This window comes from Bufo gargarizans, chromosome 1, assembly GCF_014858855.1.
Source record: "Bufo gargarizans isolate SCDJY-AF-19 chromosome 1, ASM1485885v1, whole genome shotgun sequence".
NCBI lineage: Eukaryota > Metazoa > Chordata > Amphibia > Anura > Bufonidae > Bufo > Bufo gargarizans.
Window position 1 is genome coordinate 340,828,901 of NC_058080.1, and position 13,847 is coordinate 340,842,747.

The 13,847-nt window shown below is 46.0% G+C and overlaps 1 protein-coding gene across 7 annotated transcripts in view; it reads right to left on the reverse strand.

The window, feature by feature from the left end:
* NFIC (nuclear factor I C) overlaps nucleotides 1-13,847 on the reverse strand; it is an 834,580-nt gene that overhangs the window by 614,755 nt on the left and 205,978 nt on the right. The gene's annotated exons all lie outside the window — the stretch shown is intronic.

The following is a 13,847-nucleotide window of genomic DNA, read 5'->3' on the forward strand; positions in this document are numbered from 1 at the left end:
TCTCTAGATCAGAATACATGAGTTTAGGGATGTCTTTGATAGGGGTACCAGGGTTGGCCATATATAATCACAGGACAATATCAAAATTTGCCTGTTTTATGGTAAAACAAATAAATGTCACTGGTGCAATTCTGCAAGATATGCTGCTGGATATACAATCATATAAAAAAGCTATCTTGCAGAATAGGGCAACTATTGACTATTTATTGCTTCAACATGGTATAGGATGCTCAGCGTTCGCAGGGATGTGTTGTTTCAATTTATCAGATCACTCCCGTGGAATAAAAGATAAACTAGGCAAACTAGAAGAGATGATAAAACATATAAAACAAGATGTTGACCAAGGATGGTGGGACTGGCTTTTTGGCTGGATACCTGACTTTGGTCAAATAAGGTATATTTTAGGAGTGGCACTCGCCGTGGTCGCTGTAAAAGTGTGCCTCTGCTGTTGTTTACAGTGTGTGCCCTCCCTTCTTGCCATATGTCAAAATGTGGCCGAAAGAGGAGTACACTCAACATTCCTCTTTACTCCGGTAGAGGTAGAAGAGGTAAACACAACCTCAACAAAGCCTGAGGATTATACTCCTGAAGGGTATATGGAATATCTAAAGACTTACAAGCAAACTAAGGCTACTTTCACACTTGCGTTCACAGCGGATCAGTCTGAGACGGATCCGCTTATATAATGCAGACGGGAGATCCGTTCAGAACGGATCCATCTGCATTATATTGTAAAAAAAATTCTAAGTGTGAAAGTAGCCTCAGACGGATCTGTCCAGACTTTACATTGAAAGTCAATGGGGGACGGATCCGTTTGAAAATTGAGCCATAGTGTGTCATATTCAAACGGATCCGTCCCCATTGACTTACATTGTAAGTCTGGACGGATTTGCTTGCTTCTGCACGGCCAGGCGGACACTCGAACGCTGCAAGCAGCGTTCAGGTGTCCGCTTGCTGAGCGGAGCGGAGGCTGAACGCTGCCAGACTGATGCATTCTGAGCGGATCCGCGTCCACTCAGAATGCATTAGGGCTGGACGGATGCGTTCGGGGCCGCTTGTGAGCCCCTTCAAACGGAGCTCACAAGCGGACACCCGAACGCTAGTGTGAAAGTAGCCTTAGAGAGAACAAAGAAAGAACCATATACTATAAGATATATAAGGTTCTAAGAGGGGATTGAAGGGGTATAAGTAACTAAATTTTGTCTGTTTTAATAATGTGTATTACGATTACATCTGGTCAATGCACTGTTTCAGTATCCCCCCCCCCCCTTTTGTGGAATTTGAGAAACTTCCTGTCCAGTTTAGAAGAGGCCCATACATTCCTTAGTTTAAACAGTCTTACCTTATAAGGTCATCTTGGCTCAATGCATACTAGCCAATATGTGTCTATACCTGATTGGTTAAATGTTGTTACTATGAGTCATCTATTATGTTAATGCAGAGCTCATGTGTATTCATGCTATAGGTTAAGCCAAATGCTAACATATGATTGGATGTAAAGGAAGTTCAACCCCCTCATATCAAGTGTTTGCAAGCAGTTAATAAACCAGAGTGAATTAGAACAAGACACGTGTTTGGTGTTAAATCTAATTCATGCTCCGGTACCAGAAAATACTTAATTCAAGCTTACCACCGAAAGTCTGGTGTCAGGGACACCATAGGCAAAGAGTCCAAATTGCCTAATAGGTCACACAGCTGTGCTGTGGACCCCAGACACCCTATCACCCTATTTAGGGTGATGCAATCAAGTATTTTTTCCACTAACTTTCCCTTTTAATCCTTGCCTAGCCCAACCTTTCCCTGGCCTTCCCCAGATGGGAGGTGCTGGGGCACAGATCGGGTGCTGGGGCACGGATGGGTGCTGGGGCACAGATGGGATGATGCTGACTAAGACCCACGTGCAGCGGCAGCGCTCCTCTCTCCTCTGCTCCCCGGACACAAAAGGAGGAGGAGAGGAGCCCTGCCAAGATTTGAACGTCCCGCCGCCCACCCACCTACCAATCACAGGCGATTCTGAAAGGTGGTGTCACATCTGAATTGACCAGCGGTTTGCTGCGATCGCCTACACAGGACCCCCCGACGCATTGGCCCCAGGTGCCTGCTCATTGATTTGAGCAGGCACCGGGCTCCGATCACCTCCCGCCGTGCGGCGGTGATTGGAAATACACAGGGCGTACAGGTACGCCCCTTTTTTTTTGTTTCAATCGTTTTTATTGGATTTTCAAAAGTATTGCATGTTACAATAAAGATACGTTGCATTAACAAAATAATATTTGAGTTACATTTGAGTTATTTCAACCATAATAACAGTACATTGACATAAACTTGTCAATATTAACCCCACTGGATTCGATGGTCGCCACCCCCATCTGGAGCTCACATTCGATACAATATCACAAGCTGTAACCATATCAAAGCCTTACAGATTTGGTAAATATCAGAAAGGAAAATCCACCTCCCTCTCTCGTAATCAAAATGTATATTTATGCTAGGTAAATGTATATAAAAGTAGACCAGTGTTTCCCAACCAGTGTGCCTCCAGCTGTTGTAAAACTACAACTCCCAGCATGCCCGCACAGCCTTTGGCTGTGCGGGCATGCTGGGAGTTGTAGTTTTGCAACAGCTGGAGGCACACTGGTTGGGAAACACTGAAGTAGACAGTCCCAGCGCAGGCATATGTAACTGTATCAGAGCCCAGCATGCACGATTACCACGCGTACCAACCCCCACATCTTGACATCACCCTTTTGTGCAGTAAGGTGAGTCTATCCACAGTTGCCACTTTCTCATAGCTTTATGGTATGAACCATTGCCTAGGGCAATGATTTTTTCATATGCAAAAGTTGTGTTTATTTCGGAAATCAGGTCTTCTATTCTAGGCACTTCTTGAGATTTCCATCTCCGCAGTAGCAACAGTTTAGCTAAAACACAGAATATGCATAGCAGTTTCCTGTCTTCTCCTGGGAAATCGTTTATCCCTATTAAAAGTATCGCAAGTTGCGGTGTCCAACTAAACCGTTGCGGAAGTATAAGGCCCAACAGTTCCCCACATGCTTTCCAGTATCCTTTAATCAGTGGACACTGCCAGAGAATGTGGAAAATTGTCCCCCCACATCCGCAACCCCTCCAACACTCCCCAGACACTCCCGGGTACATGTATTTTAAAGTTTTCGGTGTGTAGTACCAGTGCAAAATCGTCTTTAAAGCTGATTCAACATGGGTGGAACAATGTAGATGAGAGTGGATTGCTTTAATAGTCTTCTGCCAGTCACTATCTGATATGTGAATGTTCAGAGATCTCTCCCATTTACGCATGGGATGAGATTTCTTGAACTGTACTGGCTGGAGTAATTCTTCATATAACACTTTGAGCCCTTTGGTGTTAGTGGACAGATAAATCATACCCACTTGGTTGCAACTTAAATTAGTAGGGCGTAATGATTGCAGCAGATGCCTAATTTGGAGGTATTTGAAAAATTCTGAAATTGGAAGATTGAATTGTTCCTTCAAAGACTGTAGCCTCCCACTCTCATACAGCATCTCCACTCTACCTGTATGTCCCAGGTGCCAATTGGATAGATCAGTCTGAGGAAGCAAAGCTCTAACCATAGAAAAGGGTAGAGAAGTCAATGTTGACTTCTTCCCCTCATCAGCAATACTGTGCAATTGCTTCCAGGCTTCTATGGACGCCCGAATTACTGGGGGAAAATTGCTTGGCATCGGGATATCCCAAAAGGGTATGTGTAATAGGTCTGTCAGAGTAAAAGGCGCTGCCTGAGTTTTTTCCATCTGTACCCATGGGATCTCCACCTTTTCCTGCCCCCAATTTCTAAGCATAGAGACCAAAGAGGTTAAGTAATACAGTTTCATATCCGATACTGCAAGGCCCCCCATTCTGCGAGTCCTCTGGATACTGCTTCTAGCTACTCTTGGTTTTTTGTTCTTCCAGATATACTTAGACATCATACTCTGCGCCTTACTAAAGAAACTATTCCGTACTAGTATTGGGACAGTGCGGTATATATAGAGGAAACGGGGGAGCATAAACATCTTAAAAGCTGCAATCCTGCCTAACCATGATGTTTCATGTTTGTGGAAATTTTCCAGATCTTTACCAATCTCCAAAAGCAGAGATTCATAATTAAGCGTATATAGTTTTGACAGAGAGGGAGTCATATTAGTGCCCAGGTATGTTATGCTCTCCTTGCACCAGTCAAAGTCCCACTTCTCACGAAAGGACCTAGTCAAGGTCTCTGGGATATGAACCAGGAGTGCCTGCGTCTTGGAAGAATTAAGATGATAATACGATAAATCACCATAGGTTTTAATCTGGCTCATAACCGCTTGCAGCGATACCTCTGGTCTCGTCAGTGACAAAAGAACACCATCTGCGTATAGTGAAATTTTATGTACCTGACTCCCAATTTCTACCCCAGAGACCCGGGGATCTAACCTGATTGCTTGAGCCAAAGGCTCCATGGCGATTATGAAAATTAAAGGGGACAGAGGGCAACCTTGCCTTGTGCCATTCGTCAGTTCAAACGCCTCTGACAGAGCCCCATTAACATAGATGTTGGCCGTAGGATTGCTATATAGAGCCTCTTTTGCAAGCATGATAGGACCACTAAATCCTATAATAGAAAGCACCGAAAAGGCGAACGACCATCTAATCCTGTCGAACGCCTTTTCGGCGTCCAGGGCCAGGACCAGGAGGGGATTCTTTCTCTGTGTGATCTGATGGAAAATACCCAACATTCTCCTAGTATTAAAATAGGACTGGCGGGATGGAACAAAACCAGTTTGGTCTGAATTAATTATGGTTGGAAGTATCTTGGCTAACCGAAGAGCCAAAAGTTTAGCGTATATTTTTACGTCTTGATTCAGCAAAGATATGGGCCTAAAATTTTGGGGCCTGTCAGAAGGTTTGCCTGATTTAGGCAGGGTATTAATCGTGGCCTGAAGGTTTTCTTTAGGAAAGGATCCAGAAGATAGTGCGGTCTGGCAAAAGTCCTGCAGAAAGGGGCTCAGAATATGCGAAAACCATTTATAGTAATGACTAGCAAACCCATCTGGGCCTGCTGCCTTATACCTGGGCAAGGAGGTTATCACCTTCTCTATTTCCTCGGTTGTTATCTGGGCATTTAGGGCCTGGAATTGTGAAACCGTTAGAGTTGGCAAATTTAAAGAGCTGAGGTATTTATCCTTGGGAGTTGGGATGGTTTTTTTAAGTTTATACAGGTCATGGTAGTAAGACTGGAAACCCTCTGCTATGTCTGACGGCGAGTATAACTTGGTTTGTGACTTGGGATGCAGAAGATATGGAATCCTGCTCTTTACCCGTTTTGCTTTAAGATTAGCTGCCAGGAGTTTACCTGCTTTATTCCCTTGGGAGTAGTAGCGAGCCTTACTTTTACGGAGCCCTTTCTCATATGACTCTAACATGTGATTCCTCAGATCTTGTCTCATTTGTTTTAAAGCCTCTGCCGTTGATGGTGAGGGGCATAATTTATTGTTATCCTCCATCTGCTTTAGCTTGGCCAGCAATTGCGATGTGGCCTCCTCCAGTTTTCTCTTTCGTACCGCCCCTTGTTGTATAAATGACCCTCTGATGTATGCCTTATGGGCGTTCCATAGAACTACGGGGTCAGTAGAGTCTATTTTATTAAGGTGGAAGAATTCTTTCAAGTCTGATTCAATGAGCTGACCGTGCTGTGGACAAGATAGCAGTATCGGATTACTCCTCCACAGATACTTTGGTGAACAGTTATTGTCCTCTGCCAGCGTCATGGTAATCGCAGCATGGTCAGACCATTTAATCTGCTTGATCTCCGTATCCACCACCTTAGACAACGCTATCCTGTCGGTCAGAAACATATCAACACGAGAGTAAACATTGTGAACCCCTGAATGAAAGGTAAAATCCTTAATTGACGGATGCTGGATCCTCCATATATCATATACTTCAGCTTTCCACACATCCTCCACTAGAGCTGGGACATTCCTCCCCCCATACAAGGAGGTGTCTATCTCAGGATCTGCGGTGATGTTGAAGTCGCCAAACATGATCAGTTGACCCCTCTTTTTCTTATTGATCAGTTTCATTACCCTTTGAAAAAAAACTTTTTGTCCCTTGTTGGGTGCATATATAAATACCAGAGTGACGGTCACATTATTTAAAGTGCAAACCACTATCACGTATCTACCTACGGGGTCACTAATACTTTCAATTAATGTGAACTCCAGCGTGTTTTTTATGGCTATCAACACTGCTCTGGATTTAGAATCAAAGTGAGCTTGGAACATATAGGGGAATTGTGCGTGTTGTACCCTGTGGGCATCTTTGGTCACTATATGGGTTTCCTGTGCTCCCAGGACATCATATTTAAGAATTTTGGCCTCTTTCCATAAGTGTGATCTGCGCATAGGACTGTTCAACCCGTTCACATTAAGGCTAGCAAATACAATTACCATAACAAGGCAACTTGAAACGATAAGCATAAGGGTCGCACAGTAACCAGCAAAGAAGGTGCAGGACGCCTGCCAGCCAGCACGTCCGCAACCATATTATGAAGGTGGTGGAATATTGTACAGGCTTACTTGTGGCACCAGTCATGACTTGTGCAGCAAATACCAGTGGTAAAACATAATAACATAGAATTGAAAGCATGAATAAACAAAGGTGTATTCGCAAGAACCAACCGGCTCTCCAACACCAAATAACTTGGGGAATTAAAGTCCCGTCTGAAGCCTAGGTTTGTTACTCATATCGATAGACACTCAAACCTATCTCATAGGCAGTAACTGCCTTCGTTGCCCCCGGTGAACCATCTTCTTCTATTCAGCAGGCTACGTCCCAATCTTTTGGAATCTTATCAGGAGGGGCACGGCGGTGCTCCTTTGGCAGTTCAATTGGGATGTCCCAGCTTTGCAGCACCTTTCTGCCCTGATAGTGTGCAGGTCTCCCAGGTGGTGGCATAATGGGCGTCTATGAGATCATTGTGAGAGCCCGCAAACTCTCCAAACTTGCGCTCTAGGTGGTCTGTTCTGTCCCCAATGTCCTCCACCTCTCTCCGCAATGGGGGCACTAAGGAGCGCATGTCATGCAAAAGAGAGCGCCTCTGGATTAAAAGCATGTCTCTCATTATAGTGTCAGTCAGGGCCATATTGTTAACTGGTAACGCCAGTATTTCTGCCTTACCCGTGTCCTGTGGGCCCCCTTGTGCTCTCAGAGTACCTGCATTGGTAACATCTGTCTCTGACTCGGACGCTCGGGTGTCTTTCGGGATATGCGGAGAGTCTGCTGATCCCGCTGCCATTTCTCTCCCGGCATCTTGAAATGAAGCTGCCGCGTCACTCACTTCCTCCTGGCCGGCTTCCAAGTTGTCCTCATCTGGCGCCTGTCTCGACCCCTTTCTAGAGTCTGGGCAAGTAGATGATTGCAGGCCTTCCGCATGCTCGCGTAACATGGCAGTCCTGTCCCCGCACCATCTTGAGACCTTCCCGCTTCTCTTGTAAAGTAAAATTTCGTCAGTTGCGGGTACTTCATTGCTATCTTTTTGCGACCCGTCATGCTCCGGTATTGTTCCGGGACCAGTTCCTCCACTTTAGGGCAGTTCACCGTGGGTTTAGTCGCTGTAAAAGTCGCTGGTTTGTAGTGCTATCTCCGGAGCTGAAGCACACTACATCCGCGCGCCTCGGCAGCCAGAACACGCCCCTCACAGGTACGCCCCTTGTCCTTAGGTACCAGGACATCAGGGCGTACCCTTGATCTAGGAGGACAAGGTCCATATGGAGTAGGAGGTTGAGGAGGTGGTGGATGTGGTGGTGTAGGTGGAATCGGTGGTACAGGAGAAAGCCTACACTGCTTTTTGGTTTTAAATTTATCTTTTTTTAAAATTAGGGTACACCCCAAAACATTGGGAAATTTAACCTGTGATAACCCCCTCCAGTCGCGCTAAACACACGTTCAGACAATACACTGGCTTCAGGGCAGGCCAGCACCTCCAAGGCGTAAAGGGCAAGCTCAGGCCATGTGCCCAATTTGGAGACCCAGAAGTTGAAGGGGGCAGACCCATCAGTCAGTAAGTGTAGGCGTGTGCATACATACTGCTCCACCATGTTGCACATCCCCATGAGGTCCACGATCCAATTGGATATCTTCTCTATCAACTTTCAATGTTCTTTTATGCGCATACCATGGTAATCATGGGTGGCGTGGATTCAGGGTTCCACGCCGGAAAGGGAACCTGAGAAAGGGATACCACATCCAAAGGAGGTCAATGGATGAAATTAAATGTAATTGAGCGGAAATATGGGACAAAGTATTGAAGCATAAGCTTCCAAGTAAAGGAGGGAGCGCGCAGCAATTACCCACTCCCGACACGAGTAGGTCGTGATGATAAATAACAATACAGGACTCTTAAGATGCCCTGTTATTGGAATGATTAATTAGAAATTACAGGGAATGTCACTGCAGTATTTTGAATTAGGAAACGTTAGACAGGAGAGACCCTGCTGCCGCTCTGTTGACTCTAGATAACTTCTGCCTGATCGCACTTCCCTGTGATGTCCACCATCCATTTGGATATCTTCTCTATCAACTTTCGATGTTTTTTTCTAACTACCATGTTGATCACGGATATTGGCGAATCAGGGTTCCACGCCGGAGAGGGAGCATAAGAAAGAGAGACCACATCCAAGGGAGGTTTCAAATTAAATATGATAGAGTGGAAATATGGGACAAAGTATTAAAGTGCAAATGTTGGACAACTTGTTAAAGTTTAAGCATTTAATGAAAGGAGGTGTGAAAATGTGGGAAAAGCTGTTAAAACGCAAAAGTTGAACAAACTATTTAAGCGCAAATGTGGGACAAATTATTAAAGCGCAAATGTGTAAAAAATTATTGAAGTGAAAATGTTGTACAAAATCGGAAAGCGCAAATGTGGGACAAATTATTGAACCGCAAATGTTGGACAAATTAGTAAAGTGCAAATGTGGGACAAATTATTGAAGCGTAAATGTGGAAAAAATTAGTAAAGCGCGAATGTGGGACAAATTATTGAAGCGTAAATGTGGTAAAACTTGTTAAAGTTTAAGCATTGAATGAAAGGTGGCGCGCATCAATTAACCACCTCCCGACCGCTGTACGCACCGATGCGTCCGGGAGGTGGTTGTTTAGTTCCTCCTGGACGCATCGGCGCGTCCTCTCGCGAGACGCGAGATTACGTCACAGCCGGCCCGCGCATGCGCATCGCGGGCCGGCATCTCGCAGAAGACTATTTCGTCAGCAGCCTGCCGGCCACGATCATTGGCTGGCAGGCTGCTGATTTTTAAAAAATCCAATCAGCAGCCACATAACCCATCATATTAGTAAATATGATGGGTTTATATGGCTGCTGTGCTCCTCTGCTCCTTCTTTTGGTCGGTTGGTTCCAGCAGAGGAGCACATCTACTGTGAGTACCCACCACACCACATTTAGCCCCCAGATCACCCCAATTAACCCTTTGATCATCCCTTTTATCCCCCCCTGTCAATCACTAGTGAAAGGAAAAAAGTGATCAGTGCAAACTGTCACTTTTTTTTTCACTGTTATTGACCGTTAGGTTTTAGGTATAGTTTAGGTCCCTTGGTTAGGTAGTTAGCGATCAGTTAGCGCCCAGCCCACCGCACCGCAGTCCGTTATTCGCTGATTAGCGTATCGCTAATCAGCATTTGTACTTTTATAGTATCTGAAAGTGATCAAAACTGATCACGGTCAGATCTATAATAGTACTAGTGTCACTTTAGTTCGCCCTCCACCCAAAACGCAGTGTTTGCCCGATCAGGCCTGATCGGTCGCCCACACGTGCGTTCGCCCACACCCGCCCCACCGCAGTGACAAAAAAATTATTTTTTTTTGATCACTGCACATTCACTTTACACGCACTGCGGCGATAAAAAAATCAGTTTTGATATTTTTTATCAACCGCAGCGGCCTCCGGTACTTCGCTAGCCTCCCATTTGTAAGACAGGCTTGCTTTTTTTTTCTTGGGTAGTCTCAGGGAATACCCCTAAATTTAGTTGCCCACATGTCAAACAGGGGGTATTCCTCTGAAGAGGCCTACAGGCTTCTGACCCAGTCGGATGAGGAGTGGGAACCCTCATCTGATGAATCCAGCGGGTCAGAATACGAACCTGTAGAAAGCAGTGGCTCTCTGACCCAAAGTTCGGACGAGGAGGCTGAGGTCCCTGATAGCAGCAGGCGTACCCGGCCCCGTGTCGCTAGACCGCAGGTTGCGCAGGATCCGCTTCAAGAGCAGCAGAGTGGGGCTGGTGCTGTCGGATTACGTGGTGAGGCATACACCAGCAGCCCAGCCCTTCCTGGACCTAGTACCAGCACTGCCGTACAACCTGGTGAAGTAGCGAGCACCAGAAGGGCAGTTGAAGCTGGTACGGTGGCACGTGCAGTAGTGACCCCGTCGCAGCCACCGCAAAGACGTGCCCGTAGAGCCCCTAGAATCCCAGAGGTGCTGGCAAACCCTGATTGGCAGTCCCCAACTTCAGCCGCACCCGTAGTTTTCCCTTTCACCGCCCAGTCTGGAGTTCGGGTTGAGACGGCTCAGATCGGTTCGGCCCTGGGATTTTTTGAGCTGTTCTTGACTGCGGAGCTTTTAGACTTAGTCGTGGCAGAGACAAACCGGTATGCCACACAATTTATCACCGCTAACCCGGAAAGCTTTTATGCCCAGCCTTTCCGGTGGAAACCAGTCCAAGTTTCCGAATTTAAAACTTTTCTGGGCCTCCTCCTCAACATGGGCCTGACAAAAAAACATGAATTGCGGTCATATTGGTCCACGAACCCAATTCATCACATGCCCATGTTCTCTGCTGCTATGTCCAGGACACGATTTGAGGTCATCCTGCGTTTCCTGCACTTTAGCGACAATACCGCCTCCCGTCCCAGGGGCCACCCTGCTTTTGACCGGCTCCACAAAATTCGGCCCCTCATAGACCATTTCAACCAGAAATTTGCAGATATTTATACCCCTGAGCAAAACATCTGCATAGACGAGTCCCTAATACATTTTACCGGGCGCCTTGGCTTCAAGCAATACATCCCAAGCAAGCGCGCCCGGTATGGGGTCAAATTGTATAAGCTCTGTGAAAGGGCCACAGGCTATACCCACAAATTTCGGGTCTATGAGGGAAAAGATCAGACCCTGGAGCCGGTCGGTTGCCCTGACTACCTGGGGAGCAGTGGGAAGACAGTTTGGGACTTGGTGTCACCCTTATTCGGCAAGGGGTACCATCTTTATGTGGACAATTTTTACACAAGTGTGGCCCTCTTTAGGCATTTGTTTCTAGAACGGATTGGCGCCTGTGGTACCGCGCGAACTAGTCGCGCGGGCTTCCCCCAACGGCTCGTTACCACCCGTCTTGCAAGGGGGCAGAGGGCCGCACTGTGTAACGAAGAACTGCTCGCGGTGAAATGGAGAGACAAGCGTGACGTTTACATGCTCTCCTCCATTCACGCAGACACGACAATCCAAATTGAGCGAGCAACCCGTGTCATTGAAAAGCCCCTCTCAGTCCACGACTATAACCTCCACATGGGAGGGGTCGACTTCAATGACCAGATGTTGGCTCCGTATTTAGTTTCCCGACGCACCAGACGCTGGTATAAGAAGGTGTCTGTATATTTAATTCAATTGGCTCTGTACAATAGTTTTGTTCTCTACAGTAAGGCTGGGAGAACTGGATCCTTCCTCAAATTTCAGGAAGAGATCATCGCGAACCTCCTGTATCCAGGAGGTTCCGTGGCCCCATCCACCAGTGTAGTTAGCCGTCTACACGAGCGACATTTCCCCAGTGTCGTTCCTGGTACCTCAAACCGACCGCCACCCCGAAAAAAATGTCGTGTCTGTAGCAGGAGTGGAATAAGGCGTGACACCCGTTATTTCTGTCCTGACTGTCCCGACCACCCTGCCCTATGCTTAGGGGAGTGTTTCCGAAAGTACCACACACAGGTACACCTAGCATAGGGATCACATCTCACCAGGATAGGCACACAAGGCTATTAGGGCCCATTCACTCACAGCTGCTGCAAACGTCTCCTTTCACATGGGACAAAGTGCATAACGCACTTCGCCACATCTTTGGGCGATTTGCGCTTTGCACATTGACCCATGGGGAAGGAGAGGTTTGTTCTATAAAGGTAAAAAAACAAACAAAAAAAAAAAACAGGTAAGCAAACAGGTTAATGTTTAGTTCCAAAAGTTAAAGTTACATGTTCTGTTCCAAGGTTAATAAAATTATTGCGTTGTGGCCTGGTTTTTTCTTTTTTTTTTTTTTTTGTCTTTTTACCTTCCAGGTGGACCAACCGATCTACTAGCTGCAGCACCGATGTGCATTCTGACAGAAGCATTGCGCTGCTGTCAGATTACACGCAAGTCGGTGTATGCGGCGCTGCAAGACGGGATTTTCTCCTCTGCAGTGACAGATACGTTTGCCGAAGCATACGAGCTGAGGAGGAGGCGGCGTTCCTATGCTTTGGCAAGCATTTTGTATATATATATATATAAAAAAAAAAATCCCGGCAATGATTTATTCATCCACATCGATTGATGCGAATGGAGAAATCTGGTTTGCCAGGGCATACGAGCTAAGTGGGTATGGATGTAGGGCGGAGCTCCTATGTCCTGGCAGACGCCTTTCCCCTCCATTTTTTTTTTTTGGCAGAGATTTTTTCATCCACATTGATCGATGCGAATGAAGAAATCTGTGCCGTTCATTTTTTTCTTTCAGCCCAGAAGCTGAACGGAAAAAAAAATCTCATTACCTGTATGCTCAATATAAGGAGAATAGCAGAAACTCCTAATGCTGGCCATACATGTAATGATTGCGGAGACCCTCAAATGCCAGGGCAGTACAAACACCCCACAACTGACCCCATTTTGGAAAGAAGACACCCCAAGGTATTTGCTGAGGGGCATATTGAGTCCATGAAAGATTGAAATTTTTGTCCTAAGTTAGCGGAAAGTGAGACTTTGTGAGATAAAACAAAAAAAAATCAATTTCCGCTAACTTATGCGAAAAAAATAAATTCTATGAACTTGCCAGGCCCCTCATTGGATACCTTGGGGTGTCTTCTTTCCAAAGTGGGGTCACATGTGGGGTATTTATACTGCCCTGGCTTTTTAGGGGCCCTAAAGCGTGAGAAGAAGTCTGGGATCCAAATGTCTAAAAATGCCCTCCTAAAAGGAATTTGGGCCCCTTTGCGCATCTAGGCTGCAAAAAAGTGTGACACATCTGGTATCGCCGTACTCAGAAGAAGTTGGGGAATGTGTTTTGGGGTGTCATTTTACATATACCCATGCTGGGTGAGAAAAATATCTTGGTCAAATGCCAACTTTGTATAAAAAAATGGGAAAAGTTGTCGTTTGCCAAGATATTTTTCTCACCCAGCATGGGTATATGTAAAATGACACCCCAAAACACATTCCCCAACTTCTCCTGAGTACGGCGATACCAGATGTGTCACACTTTTTTGCTGCCAAGGTGGGCAAAGGGGCACATATTCCAAAGTGCACCTTTCGGATTTTGCAGGGCATTTTTTACACATTTTGATTGCAAGGTACTTTTGAAGAGGCCACATAAGTACCTTGCAATCAAAATGTGTAAAAAATGCCCTGCAAAATCCGAAAGGTGCACTTTGGAATATGTGCCCCTTTGCCAACCTTGGCAGCAAAAAAGTGTGACACATCTGGTATCGCCGTACTCAGGAGAAGTTGGGGAATGTGTTTTGGGGTGTCATTTTACATATACCCATGCTGGGTGAGAAAAATATCTTGGTCAAATGCCAACTTTG